The sequence below is a fragment of the Lactuca virosa genome, chromosome 6 (assembly GCF_052849685.1).
Source record: "Lactuca virosa cultivar CGN04683 chromosome 6, Lactuca_virosa_CGN04683_v6, whole genome shotgun sequence".
In the NCBI taxonomy this organism is placed as follows: Eukaryota; Viridiplantae; Streptophyta; class Magnoliopsida; order Asterales; family Asteraceae; genus Lactuca; species Lactuca virosa.
This window is the reverse complement of record NC_136431.1, coordinates 114388627-114410909: the sequence shown is the minus strand read 5'-3', so window position 1 is coordinate 114410909 and position 22283 is coordinate 114388627.

The window sequence follows — 22283 nt, the reverse complement described above, 5'->3', positions numbered from 1 at the left end:
TCCCTGATAGTTGTGGCCACCTCCTCAGCAATGATCATGCGGATCTCCTCATCACAGGTACCACTGCCTATGGGGTTGTTGCGGGTAATCACCATAGTCTCTCTGAAACATAAACACAAAAATCATCAGGGACTGGATCAAGAGCACACTCGATTACCCACCCCTACATGCTCCTTAGCATCCTAAGTTACTTGGGTCGCATACAGATCAGGTGCTTTCAGTAGTACGGCCCCAATACTACTTTCCACACCAACCTATAGTGGCCCCAAGTCCTCCTCCTAGGATCCTAATTCACAAGTATTCTACCCCTCACGGATATCAAACTACTCTCTCAGTAGATTCCTCAATGCACATCTAGGTATGTCTCCTAGATTACTCTTTGACTCAAAACTCTCTAAAAAGGTTCCTACTATATACCCCTACTCAGCACACACAGAGCAAATAGTAGATAATATCAATCAATAGCAATCCCCCTAGGCTAAGACATCATGAATCAGGCAACTCTAGCTCTAAATTCATGAAATACCTAGCCTATCTTCTAGCATGTAGCTCTAATATCTCATAAGTATCTCATCTCGTAATATAAATAAATAAGGGTATTTTGGGAAAATCACCGTTCGGACTCTGGCTTATTGTACACACTGCTTCATCTCTTTCCTCTTAAAAACTTTTACTCGTTTACAAAAATTTCATTTCTTTTCGGAAAATTCCTCAAATCCTCAGTTTGAGTCCAGGCATACCCGAGGGTACATCCGAATCCCTCAAACCAAGGCTCTGATACCAACTTATAACACTCTAAATTTTTCAAATATATTTTTTTTCATTTTTAAGACCACAAAAAATACAGTTTCACATTTCTCAAACCCAAGTTTAATAGTTGTTCAAAACACAAGAAAATAAAATCTTTGACAATATCCCAGAATCCTCAAAACATAATCTCTAGCTATTTTGTACAATCATGCCAGCGCCCTTCTGCGATCCTGAGAGGTACCTGAAACAAATTTCACACAACACTGTAAGCACGAAGCGTAGTGAGTTCCCCAAAACAACACACACAAATAATTAGCCTCTTGTGGCTATATCTCGATAAGGACCCTCCAGTTATGTGTCTCAGTGAAGATCCTCCGGTCTTACAGCTCGGGTCGAACCCTCCAGTCCGGTATCTCAGTGATGACCCTCCGGTCTCACAACTCAGTTTGGACCCTCCGGTCCTAACTCAATAAGGCACATAAATAATATACAACATAAATCACAAAGACAAAATCCATGATATCACATAACTCAGTATAAGCACATAAGACCCTCTGGTCAATAACTCAAATAAGACCCTCTGGTCACACAATATTACCACTCAGATAAGTATAGTGAGAAGACTCACCTCGTAAGTAAGCAAGTATGTCTCGTACTCAACAGTAGGTCTAGACTCCCCCTACATATATCATATTCATTTCTAATTAACAATTTATAATAGCAACTCCAAAAATGTTCAACTATTCCTTTACTAACTCATGGAAAGGGTGAAAGACCATTTTACCCCTCCATGGTCTCCTAAGTCCATAACTTGACCAAACACTAAAAGTCAATGGAAGTCAACCCTCAAGTCAACAATCCATGTTGACCCAACTCGTCGAGTACATCTATGCGACTCGTCGAGTTCCTTCGTTTCTCTGAAATATCGGGAAAATCCAACTCAACTCGCCGAGTTATCTCCCCAACTCACCGAGTTTATAACGCGTCTAAACTATCGGGGGAAACCCTAACCAACTCGTCGAGTTGGCTCACCAACTCGTCGAGTTCCTTCAAGCCATTCTCTCATTCAGACGTTTTTAAGCAAGGCTAAGGTCCAAAACTCTAAATCTAGCCTTCTAAGGCCAAAATACCACATAAAGCTGCAAGCTTTACGTCCATGCATGGCATCTAAGGCTAAGTTTGTCAAACCAAAGCTCAACAAAGGGTTTAAGGTATGGAAGTTGGCCAAAAATGGATAAAGCTCGAGTCTTTAGGCCTAAAGGGCCTAATTGTCACACCCCCAAACCAAGGATGGCGGAAACGTCCGAGGGTGGAGGACTTCATGTATAGTATCATAACAACAATTGTAATAGTAATTCAAGCAAACACAACCAACATATATATAATTGAAAAAGTTACATCATTGTATGAATTACATGTTTACGAATCAATTACAATAGGTTGACAAAATATGAAATAGTAGACGCCTTAGCGTCCCATCCTCAAAAGCACTTGATTACCTGTTTAATGATTTCCTGAGAATACAAGTTGTTTGAAAAAGTGTCAACACAAAGGTTGGTGAGTTCATAAGCTTTTGTTTGGTATTATTAAAAGCCTTTCGTTTGTAAAAGTAGTATTTGTATTAGAAAATCCAATATTTTCCTTAATGTGTAAATGTAGTCTTAAAACCCAAAGACCGAAATGTACAAGTAATTTGTCATATTTATAGTAAAACAATGCAAGTTTAAATCGACATAAACTCGTTAAATTTTAATGAAGTTCCCGTAAATTCCAATGTTTATTAATACTTTATGTGAGTTCCCGGAAATGTTATGACATTTGTCACCCCAGACCTATCGGTCTAACTGTTGCATGCAGTTTAGGTGTGGGTTTGTCAAACCCAATATAGATCTATACACAAGTATCACGCTCTCCCTCAAGGAGACTCTGGTTACAATACAGGACTTAATGGTAATTTGAAGTAAATGTCTCACAAAGTCATTAACGGAATTACGTGTTATGAAAACTTGATACCGTATGGCCGTACCTTGCTTAATGAAAATATCCTTTGTATAAATGTACCCTTTTTAAATGTATGTGTTATGTAATGTATCATAAACTATACCTATTATAGTTTATCAACCAAGGGTAGTACGTAGTAATGTATGCAAACTATATTCAAAATAGTTTATTAAATGTTTGAATGTATCGGTTGTACTTTGATTATAATCACTTGTTATTCTTTATATTTTATATGTCCAAATCCATTTGTAAACTGATGTGTGTCTAAATATTAAGATAAAATGTCATATATTGCAATAACATATAATCACATAAAGATATACACATTGCTCAACATGTTACAAGGTGAAATGAAATTAACAGCAACTTTTCGTTGAATACAGTTTCTGTTACTGTTCTTAGAAAATTTATAGAAAAATCATCAAAGCTCTAAATCCAAATCCGCAAATTTTGAGAGTTTGGAATATGAGTCTAGTTTGTTCGTAAATTTTATCATGATTTTTAGTGATCTCTAACAGAGGTGAAAATGTTCAAAATCACAGACTGGTCCGGGTTTGCCTCTGAAATGACAGGCATTTTTGTAAAAATCACCATAAATTGTAGAAAAATCATATGGAGATGTGCAAGTAGCCATTTTAAAGCTAAGAGCTTGAACTACTTGCACCTGGAACAGTTTTGAAAACTAAAATATTTAAGTTGACCAAAATAGTCCGTGATTAAAGTCCATCTTTTCTGATGTAATCTGTTAGAAAAAGTTTAATTGTGTTCTTGATGATTTTACTTGTATTCCCCCCTTAAAACTTAAGAAAAACATGTAAATGTAGGGGTATGAACTCACCTTATGTAGTTTCAGTAGATGAAAGTGAGAGAGAGGAAGTGTTCAACCCAAGAACACTAAGAAGATGTCTTGATGATTCGAGAATCTAACACCGAAGAAGATGGAACTTGTGTAAGATATCAATGATTTGAGTAGAATGGAGTTTAATAATTATGTGAATGATGAAGATACTTACTAATTGAAGAAAGAAATCCCTGGAGAAAGCCTTGAAGTTCTTGAAGTTGAGAGAAAAGATGAGAGAATTTTGGAGAGTGTTCTTGGTTGCTAAGTGTAGAATGAAAGAATTTTATGGAGAATGAGGAGAGAGGATCAATCCTCCAGCTCTTAGAACGTGGGAAGAGCTGGAGATTGGGTGTAAAGGTCCACTAAGGAGACAAGGGGTAGTGGGAAAGAGTGGCTAATCATAGAGTGAGGTGGTGGTGGTTTGCTTTTGCCATAAATTAAGGAAAAGCAAATATTCCCTCAATAATTAGTTCAACCACTAATTCTTTTAATATATTTTATAAAAACCCTGGAGATTTATATATTTTGGGGCCTTAGTTTATAAAATAAAGTTTTGGGTGAAAATCCCACGTTAAAATTATGAAAAACGGAGTTAAAACGAAGTCGTAGTCGAAAACCGGGAAAAAAGGCTGAATCTGCGAAGTTGCTCGGTCCTGTGCCGAGGTTCGGACCTGAGGCTTCGGACCTGAGGCTTCGGTCCTGAGGCTTCGGTCCGAGGCTTCGGTCCTGAGCACTTCAGTCCGAGGCTTCGGTCCTGAGCACTTCGGATGCGAGGCTTCGGTCCTGAAGCTTCGGTTTTGGGTCCTTAAGGCTATTTTACCCGTTTTTACCCCGTTTCAAGTGGTTTTTGACCCGGTTAAGGGTCGTGATGACCCGAATGATTACAAAAAGTTAAAGGAACTTTTGAGAGAGATTTCTAATAGAGAGAGATTGAGTGAAAGAGATTGAGAGAGAGTTCTTTTGAGACCTTTTTGAGTGTTTGGCTTTGAAACGCAAGGTCCGTAAACCCCGTTAAGCCATGATTTAGTGTCCTACACAATCCCGATGATTGTGCAATAGTGTTTTATCGCTTTGGTTCGTTGTTTAGCACTGTTAAGGCTAAGGAAAATCAAACACATGAATTTTCCAAATGATGTTTTCTCATTAAAATAGCGAATTGTACAGTGATTACATAACGTAAACCCTAACATACAAGGGTTATTGGAGTTGACCGGTTTGACTTGTTGACTTTGTTTGACTTTGACTTGACCGAAATTTGACGGTTGTCACATCATCCCCCCGTTAGAAGGAATTTCGTCCCGAAATTTTCATTTTGACTGGGATTTCAAGAGTTTGGGAAGAGATGTGGATACTTTTGTTTCATCTGATCCTCGCGTTCCCAGGTGAATTCGGGTCCTCGTTTAGCGTTCCAACGGACCTTCACGATGGGAATACGACTTTGCTTCGTTCGTTTGATTTCCCGATCCATGATTTCGACTGGTTCCTCCACGAAGTGGAGATTTTCGTTAACTTCGATTTCGTCGAGTGGTATTACAAGTGTCTCATCAGACAAACACTTCTTTAGGTTCGATACGTGAAATGTGGGATGTACTTTGTCGAGTTCCTGAGGTAATCGAAGTTTGTATGCTACTGGCCCAATCCTAGCAAGGATTTCGAATGACCCGATGTACCTTGGATTTAGTTTCCCGCGTTTGCCGAATCGTATCATTCCTTTCCAAGGGGAAACTTTTAGTAGTACTCTATCACCCACCTGGAATTCCAAGGGTTTGCGTCGTTTGTCTGCGTAACTCTTTTGCCGATCGCGAGACGCTTTCAGTCTTTCTCGAATTTGAACGATCTTTTCTGTGGTTTCCCTTATGATTTCAGGGCCAGTGAGGGTGCTATTAGAGACTTGCCCTCTAGCTAGCTGTGCATCCCCCACCTCAGCCCAACACAGGGGTGATCTGCATTTGCGACCGTAAAGAGCTTCGAATGGAGCGACTTTGATGCTAGTATGATAGCTGTTATTGTAGGAGAATTCGATAAGCGGTAGATGGGTATCCCATGCTTTACCGAAGTCTATCACACAAGCTCTTAACATGTCCTCCAACGTTTGAATGGTTCGTTCACTCTGTCCGTCGGTTTGTGGGTGGTAGGCCGTACTCATGTCAAGCCTAGTTCCCAATGATTTTTGTAGAGACTGCCAAAACCGTGAGGTAAATCTACTATCTCTATCGGAGATAATGGATATCGGCACACCATGGAGTCGTACAATCTCTCTGATGTACGTTCTAGTCAGCTTCTCCATCTTGTCGGTTTCTTTTATTGGTAGGAAGTGTGCTGATTTGGTCAATCTGTCTACGATTACCCATATTGTGTCAAGCCCGCCCGATGTCTTAGGCAGCTTGGTTATGAAGTCCATGGTTATTCGTTCCCACTTCCACTCAGGTATATCCGGCTGTTGTAATAGCCCGGATGGTTTCTGGTATTCGATTTTGACCTTAGCGCAAGTCAGGCACTTGCTCACATAGGTAGCAATCTCAGCTTTCATGTTCGGCCACCAATATAATTTCTTGAGGTCCAGATACATCTTATCCGACCCGGGATGGATGGAGTATCGAGTCTTGTGTGCTTCATTCATGACGACATCTCGGAGTCCACCGAACTTCGGTGTCCAAATCCGGTTCATGATATAACGTGCTCCATCATCCTTGACTTCTAAGTTTTTATCCATTCCCCTTAATGTCTCTCCTGCCACCTTTTCTGGTTTCAAAGCTTCCAGTTGAGCTTCCTTGATTTGTATGGTCAGGTGGGAATGGATTGTCATTGTTAAGGATTTTACTCGGCGGCCCGAGTACTCCTTCCTGCTTAGAGCATCGGCCACTACATTGGCCTTGCCCGGATGATAACGAATTTCGCACTCGTAGTCATTCAGCAACTCTACCCATCTCCTCTGTCGCATGTTGAGCTCTTTCTGATTGAGGATATGCTGAAGACTTTTGTGATCAGTGAAGATAGTGCATTTCGTGCCGTAGAGGTAGTGTCTCCAGATCTTCAAAGCGAATACCACTGCTCCTAATTCCAGGTCGTGCGTAGTATAATTAACCTCGTGCGTCTTAAGCTGTCTTGATGCATACGCGATAACCTTCCCTCTCTGCATGAGCACACATCCGAGGCCTTGATTCGAAGCATCACAGTACACTACGAAGTCCTCGGTTCCCTCTGGGAGAGACAAGATCGGTGCGCTGCATAGGGCTTGTTTTAACGTTTGGAAAGCAGTTTCTTGTTTATTTTCCCACTTGAATATCACACCTTTCTGCGTCAAGGTGGTGAGTGGTTTCGCAATCTTGGAGAAGTTTTGTATAAATCTTCGGTAGTAGCCAGCAAGCCCAAGGAATTGTCGAATTTCGGTTGGCGTCTTGGGTGCTGACCAATTCTCGATTGCCTTGATCTTGGAGGGATCCACATGTATGCCTTTCTCACTTACCACATGTCCAAGGAAATCCACTTCTCTAATCCAGAATTCACACTTAGAGAACTTAGCATAAAGCTTCTCCGCTCTTAGTGTCTCTAGCACTTGGCGTAGATGTAGGCGATGCTCTTCTTCGCTTCGCGAGTAGATCAAGATATCGTCGATGAATACGATTACAAACTTGTCTCGGTAGGGTCGACACACTCTATTCATTAGGTCCATGAATACCGCAGGTGCGTTTGTTAAACCGAAGGACATCACCACAAACTCGTAGTGCCCATAGCGAGTTCTGAATGCAGTTTTGGGAATATCTTCTTCTTGAACTCGTAGCTGATGGTAACCTGACCTTAGGTCGATCTTTGAGAAGAAATTTGCTCCTTGGAGTTGGTCGAAAAGGTCGTCGATTCGGGGTAGAGGATATCGGTTCTTGATGGTGAGTTTGTTTAGTTCCCGATAGTCGATGCACATGCGAAAGGATCCGTCCTTCTTCTTTACAAAAAGGACTGGTGCTCCCCAAGGTGAGAAGCTTGGTCTGATGAACCCTTTGCTCAAAAGCTCGTTCAACTGACTGGACAACTCTTGCATTTCTGTTGGTGCGAGGCGGTATGGAGCTCTGGCTACGGGGGTAGCTCCGGGTATTAAGTCAATTCTGAAATCGACTTGTCGTGCGAGTGGTACACCAGGAAGATCTTCTGGGAACACATCCGGGAAGTTACACACTTCGGGGATGTCTTTGATGTCTTTCACGTCTTGTTTCTTGTCTACTACGTGGGCCAAGAAGGCGTGGTACTCCTTCCGGAGATACTTTTGGGCTTTGATGCATGAGATGATTTGTAAATTCGCACTAGGTTTGTCACCATAGATGAGAAGGGTTTCGTCATTTGGTAGATTGAGGCGAACGGCCCTTTCGTAACATAGAATGTCGGCACGGTGAGGAACTAACCAATCCATCCCGATGATTACGTCGAAGCATTTTATGGTGACCGGCATCAGGTCAATTTTAAATGTATGGTTGTCTAGAGTGAGAGTACACTCTGAGTATATATCGCTAGTGCGTTCTACTTTCCCATTTGCCATTTCTACTACATAAGTATCCTTTAGTGATTGGGGATTTTGTTCAAGTAATTGTTTATATTGGTGGCTCACGAAACTCCTCTTCGCTCCACTATCGAATAGTACGCATGCATAAGAGTTATTGAGGAGAAACGTACCGGTAACCACCGTGGGATCCTCGACTGCTTCCCCATGTCCTATTGCCAGGACTCTTCCTACTCCACCAGCATTAGGGGCTTGTGCTTTGGGGCAGTTTCTTTTGAAGTGACCTGCGTCTCCACAGTTGTAGCAGGTTCGGGTTGCCCCCGTACTGGCGACTTGGTTGATTGGTCGAGCCGGCGCTTTACAGAAACGAGCAGTGTGCCCCTTCCTGTCGCAGTTGTTACAGTGCATCTCCCTACAAGCACCATTGTGGTGAAAGTTGCACTTGTTGCACTTAGGTATGGTTCCAGCATATGGCTTCGGTGGTGCTGGAGTGGTAGCAGTAGTGGCAGCATTAGTGGCAGCATGGACAGCAACAGTTTGTTGCTTCTTAGCGGGGTCCTGTGCTGGTTGGCTCTTCTTTTCGTTCCAGAACTTCCTTTTGTTGTTTCCCCCTTTTGATTGATCAGTGGTGGTGGTTGTAGTATTATGACCGGCTCGGTGGTCAACAAGTTGTTGTGCCAGCTCCCTGGCACTGTCAAAAGTAGTTGGACTTGAAGCCAGGACACTACTTTGCACTTGGAGAGACAGTCCCCAAAGGTATCGCTCCACCTTTTTCTCCTCCGGAGTAACCATTGTTGGGCAGAGGAGAGCCAATTCATTGAATCGGGTGGTGTAGGTTTCAAGGTCGGAGCCCGTCATCCTGAGGTTCCAAAGTTCTTGTTCCAGCTTTTGAATTTCACCTCTCGGGCAGTACTCCTTCATCATCAACGTTTTTAGTTCTGCCCAGGTTATGGAGCTAGCCACTTCGAGAGTAAGTGAATTAATCCGGCAGTTCCACCAAGTAAGGGCCCGGCCGGTGAAAGTGAAGGCTGCGAACTTAACTTTGCTCGCTTCGGGGCAAGAGCACACCTGAAAGACTACTTCGGTCTTTTCAAACCATTGCATCAAAGTGATGACTCCCCCGCTCCCATTGAAGTTGTCGGGTTTGCCATTGGTGAAGTCTTTGTAGGAACACTCTCTTGCATGCCACGTACTGTCTCCGTGGTTAGAGTTTGTAGCACCCGATCCAGAACCACCAGCTCCGTTTGTCCCTATCTGCGACATTGCGGCCGCTACGGCTGCTGTTACTGCAGCCTGGAACATCGCAGGATCAAACTGTGGAGGCAGCGGCGGAGGAGGTGTTGCTGTGTTGCTGGAAGGTCTTGGTCTTCTCCTTGGCGGCATGGTTCTGTCATAAGTCGTAAACCAATGTACTTTTAGTAAAAGTGTATTTATAGGAAGAGAAATCTTTTATACATAAAGTATATTATTACGTTGTTTTCCGGTATGTTTACGATACATACGATTTTATACTTTTAATTGACCCAATACATTGGGTTATGAGGTAAAATGAAAGTATAAAATATTTTATTTGAGTTTCCTTGTTTCCAAGTATATGACTGTTTGTAGAAGTTTCACATATACTAATTTAGTCGGGACATAATTAATATATTATATTTTAAAATGATCTTTATCGGTTACTTAATTAGTTGCAAAGTGCATACCAGTCATATATGATTAAGATATAATAGTCCTTCGAATAGATGACCCTAACTCCAAGACCACAACCAAACAAGGACAGGAAGTGAAACAAAGATACATAAATTCTAAGTCTATAGCATCTTAGTTACATATGACCTTAGCGCATCCACTTAGCAGCTATTGATCTATAAATAAAGACCTATTTAATTCTCAGATAATTTATTATAGTAACACAAAATACTCCTATAGTATTTGTAAATGTTTAGTTTTGAGTTCTTAAAGTATCCTTTGTAGTCTGTTATTAGGTTTGTTAGATTTGTTGTCCATCCTGACCATCCCCCAATATATGCAAGTCAATTCCCGGACAGATATAGTTGATCAGGCTATATCCTTCCCAGATTTAATCCACATATACTAAGGCATACTCAAAATGTTCAACTCTTCTTCTTTTGCTTTATGTTTTCGCTAGTTATGATACCATGCGAGCATGTAATGTATGTATGTATACTTTAATCAAGAAAATCATTTATTTTCTAAGAGTATATTTATTTGAAAAATGCACAAATCAGAGACTATTAGTCCCAATTGTGTTTATAGTTTGTATATCTTATGTGGTTTGATAAACTTAATTCACTATAAACTGTGCTCTGATACCAATCTGTCACACCCCCAAACCAAGGATGGCGGAAACGTCCGGGGATGGAGGACTTCATGTATAGTATCATAACAACAATTGTAATAGTAATTCAAGCAAACACAACCAACATATATATAATTGAAAAAGTTACATCATTGTATGAATTACATGTTTACGAATCAATTACAATATGTTGACAAAATATGAAATAGTAGACGCCTTAGCGTCCCATCCTCAAAAGCACTTGATTACCTGTTTAATGATTTCCTGAGAATACAAGTTGTTTGAAAAAGTGTCAACACAAAGGTTGGTGAGTTCATAAGCTTTTGTTTGGTATTATTAAAAGCCTTTCGTTTGTAAAAGTAGTATTTGTATTAGAAAATCCAATATTTTCCTTAATGTGTAAATGTAGTCTTAAAACCCAAAGACCGAAATGTACAAGTAATTTGTCATATTTATAGTAAAACAATGCAAGTTTAAATCGACATAAACTCGTTAAATTTTAATGAAGTTCCCGTAAATTCCAATGTTTATTAATACTTTATGTGAGTTTATTATAACCATACTATGACCAAGGTTGCCTAAAACGACGTTCTTCAGGCGTCGGAAATGTTATGACATTTGTCACCCCAGACCTATCGGTCTAACTGTTGCATGCAGTTAACGGAATTACGTGTTATGAAAACTTGATACCGTATGGCCGTACCTTGCTTAATGAAAATATCCCTTGTATAAATGTACCCTTTTTAAATGTATGTGTTATGTAATGTATCATAAACTATACCTATTATAGTTTATCAACCAAGGGTAGTACGTAGTAATGTATGCAAACTATATTCAAAATAGTTTATTAAATGTTTGAATGTATCGGTTGTACTTTGATTATAATCACTTGTTATTCTTTATATTTTATATGTCCAAATCCATTTGTAAACTGATGTGTGTCTAAATATTAAGATAAAATGTCATATATTGCAATAACATATAATCACATAAAGATATACACCTTGCTCAACATGTTACAAGGTGAAATGAAATTCACAGCAACTTTTCGTTGAATACAGTTTCTGTTACTGTTCTTAGAAAATTTATAGAAAAATCATCAAAGCTCTAAATCCAAATCCGCAAATTTTGAGAGTTTGGAATATGAGTCTAGTTTGTTCGTAAATTTTATCATGATTTTTAGTGATCTCTAACAGAGGTGAAAATGTTCAAAATCACAGACTGGTCCGGGTTTGCCTCTGAAATGACAGGCATTTTTGTAAAAATCACCATAAATTGTAGAAAAATCATATGGAGATGTGCAAGTAGCCATTTTAAAGCTAAGAGTTTGAACTACTTGCACCTGGAACAGTTTTGAAAACTAAAATATTTAAGTTGACCAAAACAGTCCGTGATTAAAGTCCATCTTTTCTGATGTAATCTGTTAGAAAAAGTTTAATTGTGTTCTTGATGATTTTACTTGTATTCCCCCCTTAAAACTTAAGAAAAACATGTAAATGTAGGGGTATGAACTCACCTTATGTAGTTTCAGTAGATGAAAGTGAGAGAGAGGAAGTGTTCAACCCAAGAACACTAAGAAGATGTCTTGATGATTCGAGAATCTAACACCGAATAAGATGGAACTTGTGTAAGATATCAATGATTTGAGTAGAATGGAGTTTAATAATTATGTGAATGATGAAGATACTTACTAATTGAAGAAAGAAATCCCTGGAGAAAGCCTTGAAGTTCTTGAAGTTGAGAGAAAAGATGAGAGAATTTTGGAGAGTGTTCTTGGTTGCTAAGTGTAGAATGAAAGAATTTTATGGAGAATGAGGAGAGAGGATCAATCCTCCAGCTCTTAGAACGTGGGAAGAGCTGGAGATTGGGTGTAAAGGTCCACTAAGGAGACAAGGGGTAGTGGGAAAGAGTGGCTAATCATAGAGTGAGGTGGTGGTGGTTTGCTTTTGCCATAAATTAAGGAAAAGCAAATATTCCCTCAATAATTAGTTCAACCACTAATTCTTTTAATATATTTTATAAAAACCCTGGAGATTTATATATTTTGGGGCCTTAGTTTATAAAATAAAGTTTTGGGTGAAAATCTCACGTTAAAATAATGAAAAACGGAGTTAAAACGAAGTCGTAGTCGAAAACCGGGAAAAAAGGCTGAATCTGCGAAGTTGCTCGGTCCTGGGCCGAGGTTCGGACCTGAGGCTTCGGACCTGAGGCTTCGGTCCTGAGGCTTCGGTCCGAGGCTTCGGTCCTGAGCACTTCAGTCCGAGGCTTCGGTCCTGAGCACTTCGGATGCGAGGCTTCGGTCCTGAAGCTTCGGTTTTGGGTCCTTAAGGCTATTTTACCCGTTTTTACCCCGTTTCAAGTGGTTTTTGACCCGGTTAAGGGTCGTGATGACCCGAATGATTACAAAAAGTTAAAGGAACTTTTGAGAGAGATTTCTAATAGAGAGAGAGATTGAGTGAAAGAGATTGAGAGAGAGTTCTTTTGAGACCTTTTTGAGTGTTTGGCTTTGAAACGCAAGGTCCGTAAACCCCGTTAAGCCATGATTTAGTGTCCTACACAATCCCGATGATTGTGCAATAGTGTTTTATCGCTTTGGTTCGTTGTTTAGCACTGTTAAGGCTAAGGAAAATCAAACACATGAATTTTCCAAATGATGTTTTCTCATTAAAATAGCGAATTGTACAGTGATTACATAACGTAAACCCTAACATACAAGGGTTATTGGAGTTGACCGGTTTGACTTGTTGACTTTGTTTGACTTTGACTTGACCTAAATTTGACGGTTGTCACACTAATAATATCCATATCTGAAGTCTTAGCTTCAAGGTAAGCTCAAAGCCAATAAGGACCCAAGGGAAATGCTAAAAATGGCCATAACTCTCTAACGGAGAGATCTAACAATGAAGTGATCAAGTTAGTGGCTTTTTACCTCCAAATGGTCATTAACACTGAAAGAATGTTATATCCAAGGACTCCTTCGCGTTCCAATGCCCCAAAACACATACTCTTAGCCTCTCTCTCTCTCTCTCTCACTCACAGATGATAACAGCTCAATTAGGGTTTCTCTCAGGGTGCTAAGGTGATGAGGGAGGCAGGGTAAAGGACTTAAGGTCCTTTAAATAGGGTGCAAACCCTAAAAATTAGGGTTTTCACACCCAGCTCCTACTGGTCGAGTCGGGTCCTCCGACTCGTCGAGTTGACTCTATAAACCACACGACTATCTAAATCCTACTCGGCGAGTTGGGGCCTCCAACTCGTCGAGTTGTCCTGTCAACATGAATATAAAATTATTTATATTTGTACCTGGGAGTCGGGATGTTACATATTGCACAGCTCTCGTTTGAGTCTAATCATTGCAGGGATGAATCTTCTACTCCAAGGATTTTTTGAGCCTTCTGTCAAGTATAAGAGTTATTGTGACAACCCGATATTTCAAGTCAATGTAATGACCTAAGTCAAGTATTGTAATCTATTTTTGAATTAATAAATAAATAAAAATAGCTTCATAAATGAAATGTTCAAAAGTCTCAATTGGGATACATAAAATGATAGATATCGTGTCAAAGTTTTCAGAAACATAAAGAACACTCAAAACCGAGTTATAACGAAGAAGTTATGACCAATCAAAGATCTGCGTCAAAACCGGTAAAACACTATTAAGCATAAAACACGAAATTTCAATAAAATAATTTTTAGCCTTAGGTATCGAAATAAAAGTCGTAGATATCATTAAACAGTAAACATACATAAAAAGAACGTCCAAATCTGACTTCGTATGAGGAAGTTATGATTTTTCTAAATTTCGAATACAGCAGTAGACAGCTAAAAACTCGAAATAGATATCGAGCGACTTTTAGCCGACACAACCTAAACAAGAATTGAATATCCCGTCAATAGTAGTACAACGGTAAAAAGACAGACGAAATCGGACGTCGGATGAAGAAGTTATGGATTTTTAACGGACTTTTCCAGTCCCGGCCTGTTAAAAATATAATATTAAAAATAAAGTCAAAATTAGCCGATGGAGTCTAAACGAAAGTGGTAGAGCATAATCTCACCTACGCGTGGATATAAAGAACGTCAAAATCGGAGCTCGTATGCGAGAGATATAAATTTATAAAGTTCGGGGCACAAACTTCCACATCTGTCAGGATTCACGTCGTGAGTCAAAGGAGGTTCACGACGTGAACCAATGATAAACGTTTACCAAGATTCGGGCTATAAGATGTCGAGTCTACGAATTGATCATGACATAATTCATGACGTGAACATTTCCAAGTTCACGACGTGAACTCCAATTTTTCACCCTATAAATAAGGTGCGAGGCTGCCGATTTTATTTGCCAATTTACCACCTCTCTCCCCAAATTTCTCACTTTATAGCCCCTCGAGACTACCGCGATGCCCCGGTTACGTATCCAAACTCTGACGAAGGTCCGAAGGTCCGAAACTCCCAAGAAATTTTCCACTTTCCGGTCGTAGTGCTGCCCGAGAAAAGCCTCGTTTTCTTCAAATCATCACACTTACCAGGTGAGTTCATACCCCTATATTTTCACGTTTCTACTACATTTTAGGGGGGAGAAATACAAGTGAAACGCAAGAAAAACTTATGTTAAAATGCAAATCGTTACATACAGTTTCTAATACTTTATCTACATTTTGTGTATAAATGTTAAATAAGTAAAATAACGCTATCACAAATGTTATACTTTACATGCAAGGTTGATAATACATTAAGGTTTATCATTCAAATGAAACGCACTTTTGAAAAACAATAATAGGTATAGTTTACGAGATATTCATGACATTTTACACTCTATGAACACTATAGAAAGGAAACACTTACATTTACAAGAAAAATGGACTTTTCATACGTATATCTATTTGATACAAACTTTTGTGAGACATTTAACTTCACGTAATTTCAAGTACGCATTTCAAGTCTTGTGTTATAAACCATAATCTCCTGTAGGGAGAGCGTGATACTTGTGTATAGATCTATACGGGATTGACAATCCCGCACCTAAACTGTTAGCTACAGTTAGACCGGCAGGTCTGGGGTGACAAACGTCATATCATTTCAACGCCTGAAGAACGTTGTTATAGGCAGTCTGGGTCGTTAGTACGGTTATAAAACTCACACAAAGTATTAGAACATTTGATTTACGGGGCTATCAAACGTCTTATTTGTTTATATATACATATATAAATCTACCTACACTATTTTAGGTATGGAAAATACTTATGCATTTCGGTTTTTGAATCTTTTAAAACTACTGCACATTTATGGAAAATATTGGATTTTCTAAGAAACAAACACAGTTAGTTTTTACAGAAAGGCATACAATTCTAATACAAAAACGTTTATGAACTCACCAACTTAATTGTTGACATTTTTTCAAAACTACTTGTATTTCTCAGGGATTCAGTAATACAGGTAAACAACAGCTTTTGGGGAAGGGACGCTAAGGCGTCATTTTCAAACTTAATATATGATCATAATGTAATTTCGTTTGAAACAAGTAATACTATCAACAATGTAACTTTTTTAAATTATATTTATGATGGTTGTGTTCGCTTTCTTTACTATTTACTCAACTGTTATAATACTACATGAAGTCATCCACCCTCGAACGATTCCGCCGTTCTGGTTTGGGGTATGACAGATTGGTATCAGAGCATTGTTTATAGTGAACTAAGTATATCGAACCACATAAGATATACAAACTATAAATGTTTAGGGACTAAAAATCTCTGTCAAAACGTTTTACACCCGAACCATATTTTTTTATTAACATAAATTTTTAGTTTCATAAAAGTACAAATACATGCATGTAACAATTTATTTTCATAGTTAGAACTATACAAAAGTATTAAGACAAGTTGGACACTACGACTAGGCCTCGGGATATGTAATCAGATTTGGGACGAATATAGTCTGATCAACTATATTTATCCGAGATGTGACCAATGTGTGTCGGGGAATAGTCGTAGTGAGCAACAAGTCAAAAACTTACCAAAGTAACACTAGAATCAAACTTTCAAATTAAAATACTATAGGAGTATTTATGACACAATAAAAACTATAACAAGCAAGTAAACCCCGACATTTGGTTAGGACTAGGAGCGTCAATTAAAATAAAATTTAGCTTATAAAAACTAAAAAACTTCACTGACAGGGCTATAATTGCAAAGTGCATACTTTAAGGTTACACATGAGTGAGGTTGCATGGACTTAGGATTTATGATTTCTCTTTAGGCTCTTTTCCTTGTTTGGTAGACCTGGCAATTTGATACACGACACGATTAATACGACACGAACACGATACGAGTTTTCCGTGTATGTGTTTTAGAAATTCGTGTTTTGTGTTTATTCGTGGCTTACACGTATTTTAAATTCGTGTTTCGTGTCTTACACGTGTCAAACACGAATTTACCTGTTTAGACACGTATAAGACACGATACAAATTCGTGTTGACACGTGACACGTACAAACTCGTATAAACACGTATATACATATATATATATATATATATATATATATATATATATATATATATATATATATATACTTTAGGGTAGGGATGAGCATATGGACCGGGGAACCGGCCGGAACCGGTACCGGAACCGGAACCCGATGGAACCGGTCGGGCTAGGACCGGGACGTTATTTTTGTGGATTTTTGGAACCGGAACCGGTAGGAACCGGAACCGATATAACCGGAACCGGTAGAACCGGCAAAAACCGGAACCGTATGATGCTATTTTTCGAGGACCGGTTCCAACATTTGAAGACACGACAAGAACCGGTAGAACCAGAACTGATAGAACCGTCGGACTGGTTCGGTTCTTGATTTTGGCTGAAGCCGGTTCCCAGGTCGGGTCCGGTTCCGGCCGGTTCGGTCCTTTTGCTCATCCCTACTTTAGGGTTAAATTTTGTATTTATAATATATTAGGGACCAATTTCGTAAAAGTCAATAATTAGTTTATAGCCCTAGCTTAAAAAAAGCCATTAAAAACGTGTTTATTCATGTTTTTTCATGTTTTCATGTAACACGGCTAAAAAACGTGTCTATTCGTGTCGTGTCACGTGTCACACAAAATTGTTACGTGTCGTGTTCGTATTTGATACCCCAAACACGTTTTATAATTCGTGTCGTGTTCGTGTTTACCAAATTCGTGTCATGTAAATTCGTGTCTAACACGAATACATGACACGCAGACACGGATTGCCAGGTCTATTGTTTGGATGTGGGCTTGGAGTGAAGCTACTTATCCAACGGTCCATTCAATCTCAATTGTATGTAATTCGTATACACTAGGTAATTATAGGAGGACTCGGTGTAGGTCTTATCATAAAATTTTCTCTTTACACTCAAATTCTATATATAATTCTCTTATCTTTATTCTCGATCAGACGAAATGGCAGGATTTCATATCCCCGGGGATCCCTACTACCCAAACCAGGGCAATGGAGGTTGGATCGAGGAGGATCCAGAAGAGGATCCCGAGGAAGATCCAGAAGAGGATCCCGAAGAGGTTTCCGAGGAAGATCCAGAAGAGGATCCCGAAGAAGTGGAAGAGGAAGTAGATGATGAGGGCACTGACTCAGAACCCGAGGTCTACAATCCTCCCCAGAAGGCACCAAACCACCGATGGAACTTTCAGGGCCCGGCGCCCCTATGGGCTGTAGATCTGAAACGATGGAGCAGGGAACAAGGACAACGTCCACCCTACGGCATGGGACAAGGCTTTTATAACCTCAGTAACAGAGGTTCAGCTGACAGAGCACTCCCTGTCATGGTTCGTCGCATCGCCAATCAAGGCGAGCAAGCAAGGGTAAACGCCAACCAAATCATGGACGTTGATGCCACTGCCCAAATCACGGCGGTACGTCTTCGTTGCCTGGACGAAGAACATGATCGAACAATAGAACACACCTTTTCCCTTCAGAAAGACATTACCGCTGCTAGAGCTGAGGTAAGGGAGTTTCGGAAAAACCAAGCCGCAATGGAGAGGCGCGTCATCGAGGCTGAACGTCAAGTGGCTCGAACTCGGACTTCCACGACAACATATCAGGGTCCACATCGTACCACCCGCTCGGAGTAGAGCGTGTACTTCTTGCGCTATGTATATACTTATCGAGTGAGCGTTGGTGCTACTCTTTCCTTATGTATGTAAACTCGACGGATTGTGAGTACGCAATTCGAGGGTCTGAATGTTGTCAAATTTTCCCATTTTCATTGATGTACTCTAGACTTGTGTTAAGGTCAAATTTTCCTGATCGATGTATCGAATATTAATATCAATGAGATTGACACGCATTTATTATTTCATTGAGTATTTCATTAAGTTCTTAAAATACTAAGGAAATCATACACTTATTATCGTAAGTTTCCATTTCACAATTAACTTACAAATTCGGTAATGTTCTGAACGTAAAGCATATAATACTAAGACTTTCCATAATCATTCCTGAAGACTTATTAAGAACTCGTCTTTTAACTTATGGCAGAATCATGCCGCCAAGAAGGAATCCCCGACGCTTCAATACTACAGGACCACCACCGCCGCCACCTCCATTGATGGACGGTGCTGTTTTTCAAGCTGCGGTGACAACTGTTGTGACAACAGCAATGGCTCAAATGAGTAACAACGAGTCGGGAGGAGGAATAAATAGCTCTACCAATGGTCAGCACCAAGGTCGTTCCGGGGAATGCATTTACAAGGACTTCACCAACAGCAAACCCATAACCTTTAATGGTACTGGAGGATTTATGGCTCTATCCCAATGGATAGAGAAAACGGAAGCAGTATTCGAGATCTGCTCATGCCAAGAAGGGAGCAAAGTAAAATTTGTTGCCTATACTTTCTCCGAACGAGCCCTAACGTGGTGGAATGGCCACGTCAAGTCACTAACTCTGGTAGTGGCTAACTCCATGGGATAAGAAAACCTGAAACAAATGCTCATGCAAGAGTACTGCCCGAGAGGCAAAGTACAGAAGCTCGAGCAAGAGCTTTGAGGCCTTACTATGGTAGGCTCGGACGTCACAACCTATACCAATAGGTTCAGTGAGTTGGCAATACTTTTCCCGGGAATGGTTACTCTAGAGAGCAAGAAGATCGAGAGGTATATCTGGGGACTGTCACCCCAGATTCGAGGAAGTGTACTAGCTTCCAAGCCAGTTACTTTCGATAGCGCCAAACAGCTGGCACAATCCCTCGTTGACCATGGTGTCTGCCAAGGATTCATGACTGTTGTTCCGAAGTAAACCATAGAGAGCAACAACAACAAGAAGTTTTGGAACAAAAGGAAGGGTCAATCTTTGCAAAAACCTTCCAAGAAACAACAGATAGTGGCAGTCCATGCCGCTACTACTCCCACCATTGTTCCTGTTACCCCTACACCAGCGAAGCAATATGCTGGAAACCTACCAAAGTGCAGCAAATGCAATTTCCATCACAACGGAAATATTCGGGAGATGCACTGTAATAACTGCAACAGGAAATGGCACACTGCCCGTTTCTGTAAGGCACCGGCGTAACCAATCACCCAAGTTCCTGGAGTCGGTGTGGGTCAGGCGTGTTATGGGTGTGGGGAAGCTGGGCACTACAAGAGAGATTGCCCTAAGGCAAGGAATGCTGGCGGCATAGGAAGAGTGTTGGCAATAGGACAGAACGAGGCAATAGCTGATCCCACGGTGGTTACGGGTACGTTTCTCCTCAATAACGCTTATGCATGCATACTTTTTGATTGTGGTGCGGAGAGGAGTTTCGTGAGCCATGAATTTAAACACTTACTTAAGCAAAACCCCCAATCACTTAATAAGATATTTACAGTAGAAATGGCAAACGGTAAAACAGAAAGCACAAACGATATGTACATAGGCTGCATGCTAGATATAAATGAACACTCGTTCCAAATCGATCTAATGTCGATCACTATAAGAAGCTTTGATGTCATCATCGGTATGGATTGGTTAAGCCTTTACCATGCCGATATACTTTGTCACGAAAGGGTCGTTCACCTTAATCTGCCAAACGGCGAAACTCTGATCATTTATGGGGATAAACCCGGAACCAATTTACAAATCATTTCTTGCGTCAAAGCCCAAAAATACATGCGCAAGGAATACCATGCTTTCCTAGCCCACGTGGTAGATAAGGAAAAAGAAACGAAGGATATCAAAGACATTCCAGAAGTCTGCGATTTCCCCGACGTCTTCCCTGAAGATCTTCCAGGAGTCCCACCAGAACGTCAAGTCGATTTCAGAATCGACTTGATTCCCGGAGCTACCTCAGTAGCAAAATCGCCGTACCGTCTAGCCCCGACAGAGATGCAGGAATTATCCAGCCAACTAAACGAACTACTCAATAAAGGATTCATCATGCCGAGCTTCTCACCTTGGGGAGCACCAGTCCTATTCGTAAAGAAAAAGTATGGATCCTTTCGCATGTGCATCGACTACTGTGAACTAAACAAGCTCACGATTAAGAACCAATATCCCCTACCACACATAGACGATCTGTTCGACCAACTCCAAGGAGCAAGCTACTTCTCAAAGGTCGATTTAAGATCTGGGTATCATCAACTACGAGTCCTGGAAGGAGATGTTCCCAAGACGGACTTCCGAACTCGTTATGGTCACTACGAGATTGTTGTGATGCCCTTTGGATTAACAAATGCACCGGCGGTGTTCATGGACTTAATGAACCGAGTATGTCGTTCTTTCTGATGGGTTTTTGAGCATTCTAACACTTCCTAAGTGTACATGCAACCCTAATAACCTTGAATCTATGTTTTCTCTATATACATGCAAATTTCTTTTTCAAGGTTATTTCCTAACTAGCATGGCATGGGGATTACATAAAACATAAAAACTAGTAGAAATACATACCTTGTTGTTGCTTGGATTCCTTCAAGACTTTGTGAGCCTAGCACCCCAAATGTTGTGCCTCAAATGCTTCACACAGCACCACAAGACTTGGAATAACTTGAGATAATACTTCTAGCACTCAAAATCGGTTATGCCCTCTCTAGTAACACTAGGTCACGATTTTGCTAGCCATAGGGTTCCTTTTATAGTGTTGTCACAATTAGGGTTTACACATGAATGCCCTTAATTGTCATGACTCTTGATTTCCCATGACCCATGGGTTTGTAACTCCCATGAACTATCCATGGAGCTCCATATGGTTATAACCAAACCCATAAACCATGGATCATTAATCCACCATAAAAGAATTGATGATTGTCATAATCAACCCTATATATTTAATTAGTCTCACTTTGATCACCAAATTAATACTAGATTAATACTTGATCAATACTAATTAAATAATACTATTATTAATATATTAGGACTTATAATATATTAATAATCATAAGTGCCTTATTCTCTCATTTAGTCTATCCAAGTATTGCAATGCCATGCAACCCAAATGGACCATGCCGGGTCGGGTCAAGTACATACCAAATAAAGTTATGGACTTACACACTATATCCAACAGTCTCCCACTTGGATAAGTCTAATAACTATATTTGCAAATATGACTTCAAAATCCGACTAGCAATCGTAGCTCTTTCAAAGTCTCTCGGAACTGAGATGATGATGATACGCCATTTAAGATAAGTGATCATATAATCCTCTGTTCTCATGATATCAGCCGGACAAACACATGGAACATGGTCTTACTTATTGTCCAACATTTGTTTCTCGATCTCTGATTTGTTTCGACATAGAACTAAATTGAACACATCAATTAGGTTCTGACCGGGCCCGGTACATAGGTCAAACCCAAATCATCGAGGGGCCCAGATATCGCTTCTATTTCTAGAAGGAACAGATAAACTTCGACTGATATGCTTGTACTAACTACTTGT